Source organism: Pan paniscus, chromosome 4 (assembly GCF_029289425.2).
Source record: "Pan paniscus chromosome 4, NHGRI_mPanPan1-v2.0_pri, whole genome shotgun sequence".
NCBI classification, from domain to species: Eukaryota; Metazoa; Chordata; class Mammalia; order Primates; family Hominidae; genus Pan; species Pan paniscus.
In genome coordinates, this window is record NC_073253.2 from 76,139,904 (window position 1) to 76,155,213 (window position 15,310).

The window sequence follows — 15,310 nt, forward strand, 5'->3', positions numbered from 1 at the left end:
CCAGGCCCATAGGACAAAGTCCTATCCCCTAGTCAGTACACTCAGTGTCCTCTGCTCTCTCCTGGGTTTTCATCCTCTTCTCTTCTCACTCCTGGCCACTGATCTGTTTCCACTGCCCTCATTTGCTCTCCTGCTCTTGCTTGAGCTATTCTTTCTGCCTGGAATGCCCATGTTGGCACCATAATCACCAACTAAAAGATCCTTTTCTTTTTATTTTTTTAGAGATATGGTCTTGCTGTGTTGCCCAGGCTGGTCTCAAACTCCTGGACTCAATTGATCTTTTTGCCTTGGCCTCCCAAAGTGCTGGGATTAACAGGTGTGATCCACTGTGCTAGCCTTTTTTTTATTTTTTATTTTTTTCCTGACAGGGTCTTGTTCTGTTGCCCAGGCTGGAGTGTGGTGGTGTCATCATAGCTCACTGCAGCCTCGAACTCCTGGGCTGAAGCAATTCCCCTGCCTCAGCCTCCTGAGTAGCTGGGACTACGGGCGTGCACCACCATGTGCAGCCTAGTTTTAAAAGTATTTTGTAGAGATGCAGTCTCGCTATGAGGCTGGTCTTCATCTCCTGTCTTGGACTCCCAAAGTACTGGGAATACAGGCATGAGTCACGACACGTGGCTGAAAAGATTCCTATTTGGCGTCTGAGTCTCCTCATAGCTGTCCCCTCTGTGGGGAGGTTTACCCCGCCTGCCCCAGGCGGAGGGAACCTTCCCCATGCTCTGCCCTGTTGCAGCCGGAACCTGGCTCTCCCAACATTCTCGCCAGACACCGTTGTTATTTCTTTGGCTTTCTCTTTGATCGGACTGTGGGCTCAGGAGACAGGAGTCCTATTTATCGTTGTTTCCCAGGTACTCTGCAATAGCTGACACAGCACATGCTAAATAATACCTATTGAGGGCATGGGTGAGATCTTAGAGCCATGTTTAATCACTCACTTTGTCTTTTTTTTTTTGTTTTTGAGATGGAGTCTCACTCTGTCACCCAGGCTGAAGTGCAATGGTGTGATCTTAGTTCACTGCAACCTCCACGTCCTTGGCTCAAGCGATTGTCCTGCCTCAACCTCCCAAGTAGCTGGGATTACAGGCACCCGCCACCATGCCCAGCTAATTTTTGTATTTTTGTAGAGGTAGGGTTTTGCCATGTTGGCCAGGTTGGTCTCGAGCTCCTGACGTTAAGTGATTTGCCTGCTTCGGCGTCCCAAAATCCTGGGATTACAGGCCTGAGCCACCATGCCTGGCCTGTCCTCATTTGTTTATCCATCTCATTTTTTGTCCTTCTCACCAAAGATATGTTGCTTTGTCTTGTGGGTTTTTTTTCATGTGGATTCCTGAACCCCATCCAGCCCCTTGTCCCCTCCTCAGCCAGCTCACACTCTTTTGTCACAGCTCCTGGGACTCCCGTTGACACACAGGGAACAGCCACCCACAGTGGACTGCACTGTTCTGTTTGCACCCTTAAATTTATCGTGCTTACAGAATGACACTTGTGCAAACTAGTCAAGTAGGGGGAAATGGTTTGTGGATATGCACCCTTGTTCATTCTCTTTGAAAAGGTAACCAGCTCTGAATTCTTTCTCCTTTGAGGAGGAGTTTCACTTGTCACCCGGGCTGGAGTGTAGTGGTGCAATCTTGACTCACTGCTACCTCTGCCTCCCAGGTTCAAGCAATTCTCCTGCATCAGCCTCCCAAATAGCTTGGATTAGAGGCATGCACCACCATGCTCACCTAATTTTTTTTTTTTTTTTTTTTTTTTTTAGTAGAGATGAGGATTCACCATGTTGGTCAGGCTGGTCTTGAACTTTTGACCTCAAGCGATCCACCTGCCTTGGCCTCCCAAAGTGCTGGAATTACAGGCATGAGCCACCATGCCCAGCCCCAGTTCTGAATTCTTAAGAAACTCGAGAGGGTCTAGGTGAGCATTGATAGAACCTCTGCAGTGCTGGGTGTAGTGGCTCACACCTGGAATGCTAGCCCTTTGGGAGACCGAGGTCAGAGGATCTCTTGAGCCCAGGAGTTTGAGACCAGTCTGCACAACATGGACCCCATCTCTACAAAATATTTAAGATGAGTTGTGGCTGGTTGCAGTGGCTGACGCCTGTAATCCCAGCACTTTGGGAGGCTGAGGTGGGTGGATCACGAGGCCAAGAGTTCAAGTCCAGCTTGACCAACATGGTGAAACCCCGTCTCTACTAAGAAAACACAGAAATTAGCTGGGTGTGGTGGCATGTACCTGTAATCCCAGCTACTCAGGAGGCTAAAGCAGGAGAATCGCTTGAACTGGGGAGGTGGAGGTTGCAGTGAGCCGAGATTGTGCCACTGCACTCCAGCCTGGGCGACAGAGCAAGACTCCGTCTCAAAAAAAAAAAAAAAAAAGAAAAAGTTGGGTATGGTCGTGCTTGCCTCTAGTCCCAGCTACTTGGGAGGCTGAGGTAGGAGGATTGTTTGAGCCCTAGGTCAAGGCTGCAGTCTGCCATAATTGCACCACTGTACTCCCACTTGGGTGACAGAGTGAGACCTTGTTTCAAAAAAAAACCTTTGCAATGATGGAAATGCCCCATGTCTGCACTGTCTGAAATGGTAGCCACTAGCTACATGTGGCTATTGAGGTCTTGATATATGACTAGGTTAACTGAATTTATTTGGTTTAATTAAAAAAAATTTTTTTTTGAGACAGCCTCACTCTGTTGCCCAGGCTGGAGTGCAGTGGCATAATCACAGCTCACTGCTCAACCTCCTGGGCTCAAGTGATCCTTCCTCCTCGGCCCCCCAAGTAGCTGGAGCCACAGGCATGTGCCACTACACCTAGCGAATATTTAGCCTTTTTATAGAGACTGGGTTTCACTGTGTTGCCTAGGCTGATCTTGAATTCCTGAGCTCAAGTGATCCTCCTGCCTCGACCTCCCAAAGTGCTGGGATTACAGACCTGAGCTACCATGCCCAGCCTGGTTTAGTTTAATTTCATTTTTCATTCATTCATTCATTCATTCATTCATTCATGAGATAGGGTCTTGTTCTGTCACCCAGGCTGGAGTGTAGTGGTGCAAACACAGCTAACCACAGCTTTGACCTCCGGGACTGAAGCAGTCCTCCCACCTCAGCCTCCCAAGTAGCTGGGACCACAGGTGTGTGCCTCCGTGCTTGGCTAACTTTTGTACTTTTTGTAGGCTAGTCTTGAACTCCTAGGCTCAAGCAGTCCTCCCACCTCCGTCTCCCAAAGTGCTTGGATGACAGACATGAGCCAGCACGCCTGACCTAAAGACATATTTTTCCTTCTAGTGTAGTTCAGCCTTAAGACTGTATCAGCAGATAGAGACGGAAAAGTAAGAAAAATTGAGTATCAGATTATATTTATAAATAAAGCAGTTACTAATTGATGTTTTTTTTTAAAACCTCCTTTTTAATTCTGGGTTACATCATTCCCTGGCTGTCTTTTTTTTTTTTGGAATTTTTTTTTTTTATTATTATACTTTAAGTTTTAGGGTACATGTGCACATTGTGCAGGTTAGTTACATACGTATACATGTGCCATGCTGGTGCGCTGCACCCACTAACTCGTCATCTAGCATTAGGTATATCTCCCATTGCTATCCCTCCCCCCTCCCCCCACCCCACAACAGTCCCCAGAGTGTGATGTTCCCCTTCCTGTGTCCATGTGATCTCATTGTTCAATTCCCACCTATGAGTGAGAATATGCGGTGTTTGGTTTTTTGTTCTTGCGATAGTTTACTGAGAATGATGATTTCCAATTTCTCCCTGTCTTTACCCTAGCATCAGTGAGTCCTGCAGTCACTACAGCCCCCAGTGAGGACAGATATTTTGGTCACCATCAAGTGGATCTTTATTTTTATCTAACATTTACAATTCTGCCAGTTCTTACTCTTAATTCTCTTTGCCTTGATCCCAGGATCCACCTCTGATGTTCAGTGAAGAGTACCAGAAAAGTCTGCTAGAGCAGTACCATCTGGGTCTGGATGAAAAACGCAGAAAATACGTGGTTGGAGAGCTCATCTGGAATTTTGCCGATTTCATGACTAACCAGTGTAAGTGGCAGTTTAGCGCATGGGATAATGTACCCGTCCTCATTTTTTCAGGTTGCCTTGCCCATTCTGGACATTTTGGCTGTAAGAATATTGGAAACAAAGGGGGGAAGCTGGTTTAATCCATGTAGGTTGTGTTGAGAATTTCCTAGGAAAAGTAAGTTGTGCTTAGGAAGTAGGGAAGGAGTCAGGCCCCCGCTTCCCACATACGGTCAAAACGCAAACATGAGAGTCTGCTATAGTGAGATGGAAATGGCTAGCTTGCCTTTTTCTTGTCTATTTCATAGCCAAGGATGAAGGAAAAACTGGACCTCATTATGGATTTACTTTTGGGATACACTCATTATTCCAGAGGAGGGTAAAGGCTGAGAAGCTTAAGGTATTTCAGTCTGTTTTATGTTACTCATTTGCGAAAAGCAGGCTCATCGAATACAGGTGAGTTTCAACGCGTCTTGAATATGGCAGCATTTAAAAGTCTTCAGACCAGGCATGGTGGCTCATGCCTGTCATCCCAGCACTTTGGGAGGCCAAGGTGGGAGGATTGCTTGAGGCCAGGAGTTCGAGACCAGCCTGTTCAGCATAGCAGGACCCCCATCTCTACAAAAACTAAAGAGATTAGCTAGGTGTGGTGGTGTGTGCCTGTAGTCCTAGCTGCTTGGGAGGCTGAGGCAGGCGGATAGCCTGAGCACAGGAGTTGGAGGCTGCAGTAAGCTGTGATTACACCACTGCACTTGAGCCTGGGCAACAGAGTGAGACCTGTCTTTAAAAAAAAAAAAGGAGCTGGGCACGGTGGCTCATGCCTGTAATCCCAGCACTTTGGGAGGCCGAGGCAGGCAGATCATGAGGTCAGGAGATCGAGACCATCCTGGCTAACAGTGAAACCCTGTCTCTACTGAAAATACAAAAAAAATCAGCTGGGCGTGGTGGTGGGCGCCTGTAGTCCCAGCTGCTGCTCGGGAGGCTGAGGCAGGAAAATGGCGTGAACCCAGGAGTTGGAGCTTGCAGTGAGCCAAGATTGTGCCACCGCACTCCAGCCTGGGCGACAGTGAGACTGCTTCTCAGAAAAAAAAAAAAAAAGGGTCTTCAAAGACAATAAGATCTGTGCTCTCACGTAGGGTGGATGAGGGGCTGCCAAGTTAGCAATGAATGTTTCCCATTTCTTCTTAGTTTATGGACTTTCCATAAACTCAGGATGGCAGTTTGGTTGGTTGGAGAAGGATATGGTGATAGCGGGAGTTACAATACATTACTTATAGGGGAAGATAGGCTTTTGAAAGGTTAAAGCTTAAAAATGAGAATGGAAAAGGGATGAATGAATGAACATGATGAGGTGAGAGGGAAGAGGTAAAGGGAAAAGGAGAACAAGAAACTCTTCTCTGCGTGGCACCTGGGATGAATGGTTTCTGGGGACATCCCTGATGGCAGTTTTGTGGAAAGGTGCAAGGCTTTATGTGGTAAGAAATGAGCTGTAGGCTCAGTGCAGTGGCTCACGCCTGTAATCCCAGCACTTTGGGAGGCCGAGGTGGGTGAAAAGAAAAAATGGGCCGGGCGCAGTGGCTCACGCCTGTAATCCCAGCACTTTGGGAGGCCGAGGTGGGCAGATTATGAGGTCAGGAGTTCGAGAGCAGCCTGGCCAACATGGTGAAACCGTGTCTCTACAAAAAAATAGAAAAAAAATCCCTGCGTGGTGGTGAGCACCTGTAGTCCCAGTTACTCAGGAGGCTGAGGCATGAGAATCGCTTAAACCTCGGAGGCGGAGGCTGCAGTGAGCTGAGATGGTGCCACTGCACTTCAGCCTGGGTGACAGAGCTGGGTGGTGGCTCAAGATATGTTTTGTAAACCTGAAGATTTGAGATCATATAAGCCAAATCGAAACTTAATTGGCATTCATAACTTTTGGTTCTAGAGACTCCATGATCAACTAAGAGCCACCAAGCATTTCCCATGTAGACTATTTTGACCATGCTGACTCTACTGACACTTTGGTTACTGAATTCACTTTATCTCTAGAAATTAATTCTTACTAATGGATGTCTGTCACTGTAAGATCCTTCTATCCTCTGAAATAAGGAGAACATTTTAACTTCAGTAGTTTAAACTAGTGTCCTAAACTATAGCATTCAAAATGAGATAATATGCTAAAGTAATACACAAACCAAAAATCCCAGTGGCTAACACAAAAAGTTTTTCTTACTCATTTTACTCATTCTTACTCATTTTCCATATCCATACAATAGAAGTATATGTCTTTTGAATAGCTTTTATTTTATACTAGTTATTTTATAATACATTCACTTCAAATTTTGGTTTAAAGTGTTTGTCATAGATAAAATAAAACAAATGAGAAATTGATTTTATGGTCTTGAATGAGACGATTATATTAATCTAGCAAATGAGTTAAATCAACAACAGAATTTTGAAAAATATGTAGTGGGTAATAGCTAATAATAATGTTTTTATGTGTAACTGATTTTATAACATTCAACCAAGTTTGTTTTTGTTAGGCCTGATAATATCAGAAGTAGTATATTTGTAATTTCAGTGTTTATTACTAATATTATACATCCCTCAATTGGCATAATTATAATATTTTAACTAAAATATACTGTGAAATTGTACATTCTAGGCACTGTGCTGGGCTTCTGGCAAAATTATAAAGTTGCTTTACTAAATTCATACATGCGGAAATCTAATATAAGTTTTATACATATATTTTTTATCATAAGAGTGTATAGTATTTCTTAGGGAATTTCAATGAACCTGGAAAATCTTATATACTTTAGTGCAACTGTAAGTTACTACACTTGGAGAAAAAAATTCTTGATATTTTCATAGTGCAAAAGTATACATATGTGCTAGTCTGAGCATCTAGATTAGAAGTCCACCCTTGAACCTAAAATAAAAGTTAAAATATTTTTAAAAAGAATCTGTCCTACAGAAGTAAAGGCATATATGTGATCCTCGATATACAAGAATGCTTTCACAGCATTGTTTATGATGGCAAAATAAACCGGAATTAAACATGAGTTTCTTCAACAGGTAATTGGTAGAATAGTTTTTGTATCCTTATAATGGAAAAATTTTAAGATATTAAAAGATAAGTTAGTTTGCATGTATTTACCTGAAGCTATGTCTGCACCTATATGCAAAATAGGAGTTTGCAAAATAATATACATGATATCATTCACTTCATACAGAGTATTGGTTAACACATTAAAGAATTTTCTGTGTGGGACCAAGTTAAGGAATTTACATGCTTTGGCTGATTTAATTCTCACATAAATCAGCTGATAGAGCAGTTTTATCATTCTCATTGCATCCCTGAATCTTAGGTGCATAGAGGTTCAATAAATTGCCTGGAGTTACACAGGGAAAGAATAAAGTTACTCAATTATTAGGATTTTGAGAACTTCAGAATAAAGAAAGCATGTTTAGTTCCCCCCGCGCCCCCCCCAACCCCGGGTACATGGCTGTTTTCCCTGGTTTCAGTTAACCAGCATTCAACTAAGGTCTAAAAATAGGTGAGTGTTTAATAACAAGATATTTTGAGAGAGAGTAAAAGACCACATTCATCTACTTTTATTACAGTACATTATAAATGTTCTATTTTATCATTTTTATTGTTGTTAGTTTCTTACTATGCCTAATTTATAAATTAAACTTTACCATAGCTATGTATGTATAGAAAAAAAATACATAGTACAGTATATATAGGATTTGAACTACCTACAGTTTCAGGCAACCACTGGGGGTCTTGGAATGTATCCTCTATGGATAAGAGGGATTACTATATTTCCTAAGTTTCATAATGGCATTCTTTTGGAATAGATTAAATGTCATGCATGGGCTTTGAGCTTATTAATTTTATTATAACATTTGACAACATCTCATGAAATTCTGATGCACACATAGAAAATATCAAACCAGATGGAAGTATTATGTGCTATATACTTGGTTGAATAAATATACCCACAATGATTAATCAATGGGTACATTTATGGGTAGTTTGAAAGGAAAAATAATATACTTCTGGGTTCTATTACTGGCACTATTGTGAATGCAAATGTTATCAATCATGTAACTATTAGGCTGCTCACAAATACTTTAGTTTTTCTCATACTATACAAATAATAAGATGGCAGTATTTTATCCTGCTTGAAGGTAAATGAAACCACTTTACTTGTTTTGACCAATGTCATTTGAATAGAAGGAATTTTTACAAGGCCTTCCCATGGTCCCTTATGAGCTGTATTAGCATGAGTTGTGACAGAGTTTTTATCAGCTGTCTTCCTAAATGACTGTCTCCTTGTAAACTTATTATAGAGACTGAATTGGTTTTAGATGTGAAAGTTATTACTGAAGTATAGTATAGGTCATCTTAACTGATACACATAACAAAATGGAATGTTTGGTTTAGAAATATACAAATGTCCCTACCAGGGGAAATTAGACAATTCATTTAATAATAAAACTAGTATTTAATTTCAGGAATTCAGAATTTATAGTATATAATATATTTATGTATATATATTATACTGTAGATATATTCACAATGTTAATTTTTGATTAATAACTTACAGAAAGCTCTGCACTTGAGATTTATAAACTTGCTGAAAAAAATTTAGTAAGAAAACTCTATTTTAGTATATGCTTAATGAAAATATCTTGGTGGAAACCCTAAACTCTAAAACTACCCTGTGGTATTCAGAATGAGTCAAGCAAAACCCATAATAAATGACTTTATAGGTAGCTTTTGGATACAGCTCTAGGTTTAAAATTTGAGAATAAGGTTGGCAGATTCTATTCTTTACAAAGGAAGGGCTGTCACAGCAGGGTGTGCCTGGAACCCATTTTAAATAAAGGAAAAATTGAAGAGCTGGCATTTTAACCATCATATGTCTAATACATAATGATGCTTCATAAGTTATTGAGACCTCCCTCGATCTCTGGGATAGTTGGAGCAATGGCTGAATATAAACTATCAGAAAAATTGAATCTGTAATTCTGTCAATAAGTGAGAAAATATTCTAAGTTTCTTTAAATTTTAATTCTGGGTTTTTGAACACATTGATGTGTAAAATATAACAAAATAAGGTGGACACTGTTTAACTGCAGTTGGTATCAATTCTTATGTACTGAATTTAAGGAGAGAGATGTTATCACCGTAGGAAATTATACCAACTAATGACTGCATACCATTAATATATTTTCTGAAGTTTGAATTTTCAGTTAATGCACTTTCAGTGATATTAAAGAGCACTTTATTAACAGCTATTTGAAGGGTAATTTATATACAGAGAACTGCACATATTTAACTTGTATACTTTAATGAGTTTAAACATATGCAAACACCCCCGATACTGTCACCACACTCACTTGGATATGATTCACATAAACATATCCAAGATGCCCCGAAATTTATTTTAAACCCCTTATGTGTGTATGTGTGTGGTGAGAAGACTGAATTTGAGACCCAGCCTCAACAAATTTTGACATGCACAATATAGTATAAACTATCGGCACTATATTGAACAGCTGCTCTCTAAAATGTATTTATCTTGCACAACAAAGTTCATATTCCTTGAAAAACTTCCCATTACCCCACAACAGAGCCTTTGGAAACTACTGTGGTCTTCTCTGCCTCTGTGAGTTTGACTATTACAGATACCTCGTATAAGTGGAATTCTGCAGTATTTGTCCTCTTGTGACTGGCTTATTTCACTTAGCATAAGATCCCTTAGGTTCATCAATATTGTCACCAATGGCAGGATTTTCTTCTTAAGACTGAAAAATATTCTATTGTATGTATATACCTCAATTTCTTTATCCATTCATCTGCCAATGGGCATAGACATGGGTCATTTCCATATATTGGCTATTGTGAAAAATGATGCTATAAATGTGGGAGTGCTGATATCTCTACAAGATCCTGATTTTAATTGTTTTGGATATGTATCTAGAAATAAGAGTGCTGGATCGCATGGTAATTCTATTATTTTTAGCTTTTGGAGGAACCTCCATACTGTTTTCATAGTTGCTGTATCATTGTACATTCTCAATGTACAGTGTACAGGGGTTCCAAGTTCCCTACATCCTCACCATTTATCTTTTGGTTTTTTGAAAATCAACATCCTAACAAGAGTGAGGTAATATCATTTTGATATTACTATTTGCAATGACTTTTTGAATATGACATCAAAAGCACAGGAAACAGAAACAAAAAATAGGCAAGTTGGACTATATCAAACTAAAAACAAACAAGAAAAACAAAAACCAAGCAAACTTCTACACAGCTAAGGATACAATCAACGGAACGAAAAGGCAATCTATAAAATGAGAGAAAATATTTGCAATCCATATATCTGATAATGGATTAATTTTCAAAATATATAAGAAATTCCTACAATTTAATAGCAAAACATGCATAATCTGATTAAAAAATGGGCAAAGGATTTGAACAGACATTTCTTCAAAGAAGATATGCAAATGGCCAACAGGTACATTAAAAAATATGCTCAACATCTTTAATTATCAGGGACATGCAGATTAGTAGAACTTTCAAGTAAATAAAGAAATAACTCTACTTCACAGACTAACCTATAAAATGCTGAATTTTGTTATGTAAAATGTTACAGAAATAATTTCCTCACAATTGTGTTAATTCGTTTGTGCTACTATTACAAAATATTTACTACCTGGTCATTTATAAAGAACAGAAATTGATTTTTCACAGTTCTGCAGGCTGGAAATCCAAGATGAAGTCACCTGTAGTTCAGTGTCTGCGTCTAAGAGAGCACTTTGTTGCTGCACCCGCCAGAGGAAAGAAATACTGTATCTTCTCATGAAGGAAGGAACCGAAGGTGGGAATAGGGACCAAACTCCCTCTTTCAAGCCTTTTTGTAGTGACATTAATTCATTTATGAGGATGCCACCATCATGACATAATCATTTCCCAAAGGCTTTCACCTCCTCCCACTATTGCATTGGGGATTAATTTTCCAACACATGAATTTTGAGGGACACATTCAAACCATAGCAACTGGTATATAGTAACTAGGTGGCCCAATGGGCTTCATAATAAAGTTATATTTTACTTTAGTATAAAATAAAAGGTCAAGGCTTGTAACTGTCATGAGACTGCTTCATGTATATCTCCCCTAGTGACTATCACAGTTGACTGACAGCTCCTGGGGTTCATCTTTGTATCCATCACTACCTATAGTCCAAAATCCCCATCTCACAGCTGTTGTCAGCCAATGACAAAGCATAGTGAGGTGCTGTTCCTGCTCAATATGGAGGAAAACTTTGGCTTGATAACTCTCCATTGGCCTGCCAAAATATGTTAAGTATTGTGCTACTATCTGAAACTCATTTTGCCTAACCTTTTTTATTTTCTTTCCTCCTTCATAAGGTTTACAAGTATTGTGGCTGAAGGCTGTGTCTATTCCTGCTTCCTCCACCTCACCTTGCAAAAGTGTTTATCCAAATAAATCCCTCACACATCTAATCCCATTTTGGCAAATTCAGTTTCAGAACTTTGCCTTCACTACTAGTCTCAAGGAAAATATATTAATACACACACACACACACACACACGCATGCACACACACACGTATATATTTCCCAATCTATTATAGGTAAAATATACTCTTATCACGAATAAATCCAAATTGTGAATGCTTAAAATATACTTTACAGAATATTAAAATTTAAAAGTATCACAGGAAAAATATTAATACTGTTTACAGAATTTCAATATGTGAATAATATTTACATTACAGTTTCATATGAACCTTTTACTTCTCTATTTAGTATGCCATCATGTCACTGCAGAGGTATGAAAAGGAGAGCTCTCCTAGTTGTGAAGAAAGAAACATGTTTTATTGGGAGCTAAGTGGAAGGTTGAACATGTGGGAATATCTGGGCATGCACTGAAGACACCTTTTGCATCTCCCCCATCCACATAGCAAAGTGAATGTGGTTTGTGTCCATTTATGCAGGATACTCTGGAAAACCAAACTGAAACAAGGTTAACATACATTTTTAAAAGAAAACTAAAGGAAAACAACACACACTTGATTACCTATCAAAGTAACCACTTCATTGTATTTTAGTGGAAGCTATTATTTATTATCGAATTATTTGCTTTGGCAGGAGGATACAGGGTTTTTCCATTTGGGTTGTATATGTTCCTCATGAGAAAAGCTGAAGACAAAATCTTACCCTTCTGCCCAAAGTCAATTGAATCAACATGTTTACCTTGTTCCACGGAGCTGCTAACCTACTGGCTGGGTGTTGTGTGGCTTGGCAATGGAGTTCTGCATGACAGGAACAATGGTTTTTAAGTGGACTAATCAGAGCTGTTAATGCATATGCAGTGAAGGCAGGAACTTTGCTACATGCAGGGCTTATCATTTTGCTAATAACAATGCCAGGCACAGATTAGCAATTTGTTGAAATAAAACATATTCTGGGAGATATAAGATAGAGAAAGAGAGCAGCATGTAGTAGAAATAGATGTCGAAAGATGAATTAAGATGATGCATTAAGCTTGAAACGTGAGGCAGAGAAAGCTGTACATAAGTTGAAGGCTTTGAGTTAAAAGACTATAGGAATTAGATGAGTGGGGGCTATGGAGAACGGAGAGAATTTAGAGTGTGGACAAGCGTTCTATGAGCAGAGACTGGGACTAGCCAAAACGTGATGATGGGCTGCTAGCTTGGAAAGAATGCTTACAACGTGAAAATTATATATTTACAAAAGGCCATTACTTCTGTTAAAGACCAATAGACCCCAGTGAAAAGAAAGGAAATTGAAAAATAGAGAAAATGTGGAGAAAACTAGAATCTCTATAGACAGCATCAATGCAGCATCAATTATGTGAACCACTTTTGAGCACAAAGAACTATTGTTTTGACCTTGGAGGCAATTTGGTCTTCATTAGGTTTAGCTGTAGGATAGTTGATGTTCATTATTCCCTATAATGCTTGTGATGGCAAAACCTTCACAAATTTATATGATCTAGGTATGTTTTCAATCCTTACAACCCAAGTAACCGATCATAACTCTCACTATGTCATTTGAAAAAAAAAATGATCATCAGAAGTGTAATTCAATTAGCACGTATCAGTAGTAGAGTATAAATTATTGGTTAATACTAAGCATGATTGAAAAATCATAGTAGATGGAAATATGGGAATCTTTATTTTGGATGAATAAACTTTATGCCTAAAACATGTTTATAAAAAAAATACTTTGTGAATAAACCCATTGTCTAATATTTAAAAGAGTTGAAGTATGCTATTATAAGACCTTCCTTAATTGATGAAATGATGCAAAGCCAATAATATTGCTCCACTTACTGAAGTATAGAGATGAACAGAAACCTTTTTCTTTATTCCATGTTCTATATAAGTCAAGAACTAGAGCTCAAGATTAAGTTTTTTGTTTTTTGGTTTTATTTCCATTTCCCTGGGAACAGAGCAACAGTCTCTCTGGGTCTAAAACATCCTTTTTTTGGTACATCCCACAGCATCCTATAGAAATATGTTGCAATCAGTTGCCAAGTCACATCCTAGCTTAATGTCAGCAATTTTCTTTCTGAACCAATTTTGCACCCAGCATTAAGAGGAAATATTGAAGGGAGACATACCTTTTATGTTTGTAAAATTTATACTTCTTAAGATAAAAAGGCAACTATATCATTGTCGTGAGATCTTGAGAAGAAATAAGAAAATGAAATATTATAGAAAATATTATATTATTTAATTGTCCTGTTCTAAAACACTTTCTAAGCCTGCCTGTTTTTTTGCCAAATTAAATCAATATTTGGATGTAGACAGCTTTTCAGAGTGGCAGTATCATAGTCAATGAAGATGACCTGAGGCACAATTATTGCTAATTGGACATAGAAACCACCTTCACTCATATATAAAAATTATTATGTGCTATACTAGATATTTCAGGAGAATTGATAAAAGAAAGACTGTTGTATTCATATGCTTGTCTTCCTGGCTAGAGGATCTGTTTTAATTAATCAGCTCATGGAGTTTGGAAAATATTTATAGTATACATAGCTGAGTGTTCATGTAAATTTTGAATACATTCATACATCTTTTTTTTTAAAAAAAGATTGAACTTCAAAACCATTTTCTTACATACTCAGTAGAAGTTGTTATAAGCCAACATGTTTTGTGAGCTATACTATTTTAAACATCTAAAGTAAATTATTTGACATATAAAAAGACTTCTTCATTTAAAAATATATCTTTTAAAAATAATTTTACAAGTGATGGCATCTCATTTTAGAAGAAGAGGCATCAATGACAGCAGTTACAGTAACTCGATGCTGAATATGTTTTTAAATACCAGATGCTGTGTTCAGCATTGTACATACATTATCAAATTTTATTCTGATAATATGCTGCATGATATATTAGGCTGGGTTCTCTCAGACAGAACCTACACGTATACATATATATATACACACATGCATATACCTACACATAGAGAGAGAGAGAGAGAGAGAGAGAGAGAGAGAGAGAGATGTACATTTATTATAGGAATTGGATCATGCGATTATGGGGGCCGAGAAGTTCCAGGATAGGTTGTCTGCAAGCTGGAGAACCAGGGAAGAGAGTAGAGTAGCTTTCTCCAAGTCCTGAAGCTTCAGAACTAGGGAAACTGATGGTATAACTCTCAGGCAGAGGCCAAAGGCCTGAGAACTCAGACAGCCACTTTGCAACTCCTGGAATCCCAAGGCCAGACAGCCTGGAGTTTGGATGTCCAAAAGCACCAGAAGGAGGGTGTCTTAGGTCCAGGAGAGAGCGAGCTTTCCTATGCATTTTTGTTTTATCCATACCCCTGACTAATTGGATGGTGCCCACCCGCATTAAGGGTGGGTGTCCCTCTATTAAATATTTTAACTATAATTTTAACTGTGATATAGGCACTGAATTCTCGTCGCTAATAATCTGGTAAGATCCATCTGAACTATGAAGTGAGTACCTGGAGGAACTCCTACATTTTAGGCTTTCAATGGTTACAGGCTTTTCGTGTGTGTGTGTGTGTGTGTGTGTGTGTGTGTGTGTTTTGAGAAAAATGGAATTGAAACACTGTGATTAGAATGTATGTTTACTTATATAGAATTTATGAATGAATATATATAATAATAATTACTGTATATAATTTTAAAATATAATAAAGTCTCTTTATCCATGTGGTGTTAGTCTGTCTCTTCCATTTTGTTTTTCTTCCCTTCTTGAGCACTCCTTG

At 38.9% G+C, this 15,310-nt stretch overlaps 1 pseudogene; it reads left to right on the plus strand.

The window, feature by feature from the left end:
* LOC103785458 (beta-glucuronidase-like) overlaps positions 1-12,843 on the plus strand; it is a 53,291-nt pseudogene extending 40,448 nt beyond the window's left edge.
* Positions 12,844-15,310: the final 2,467 nt, after the last annotated feature.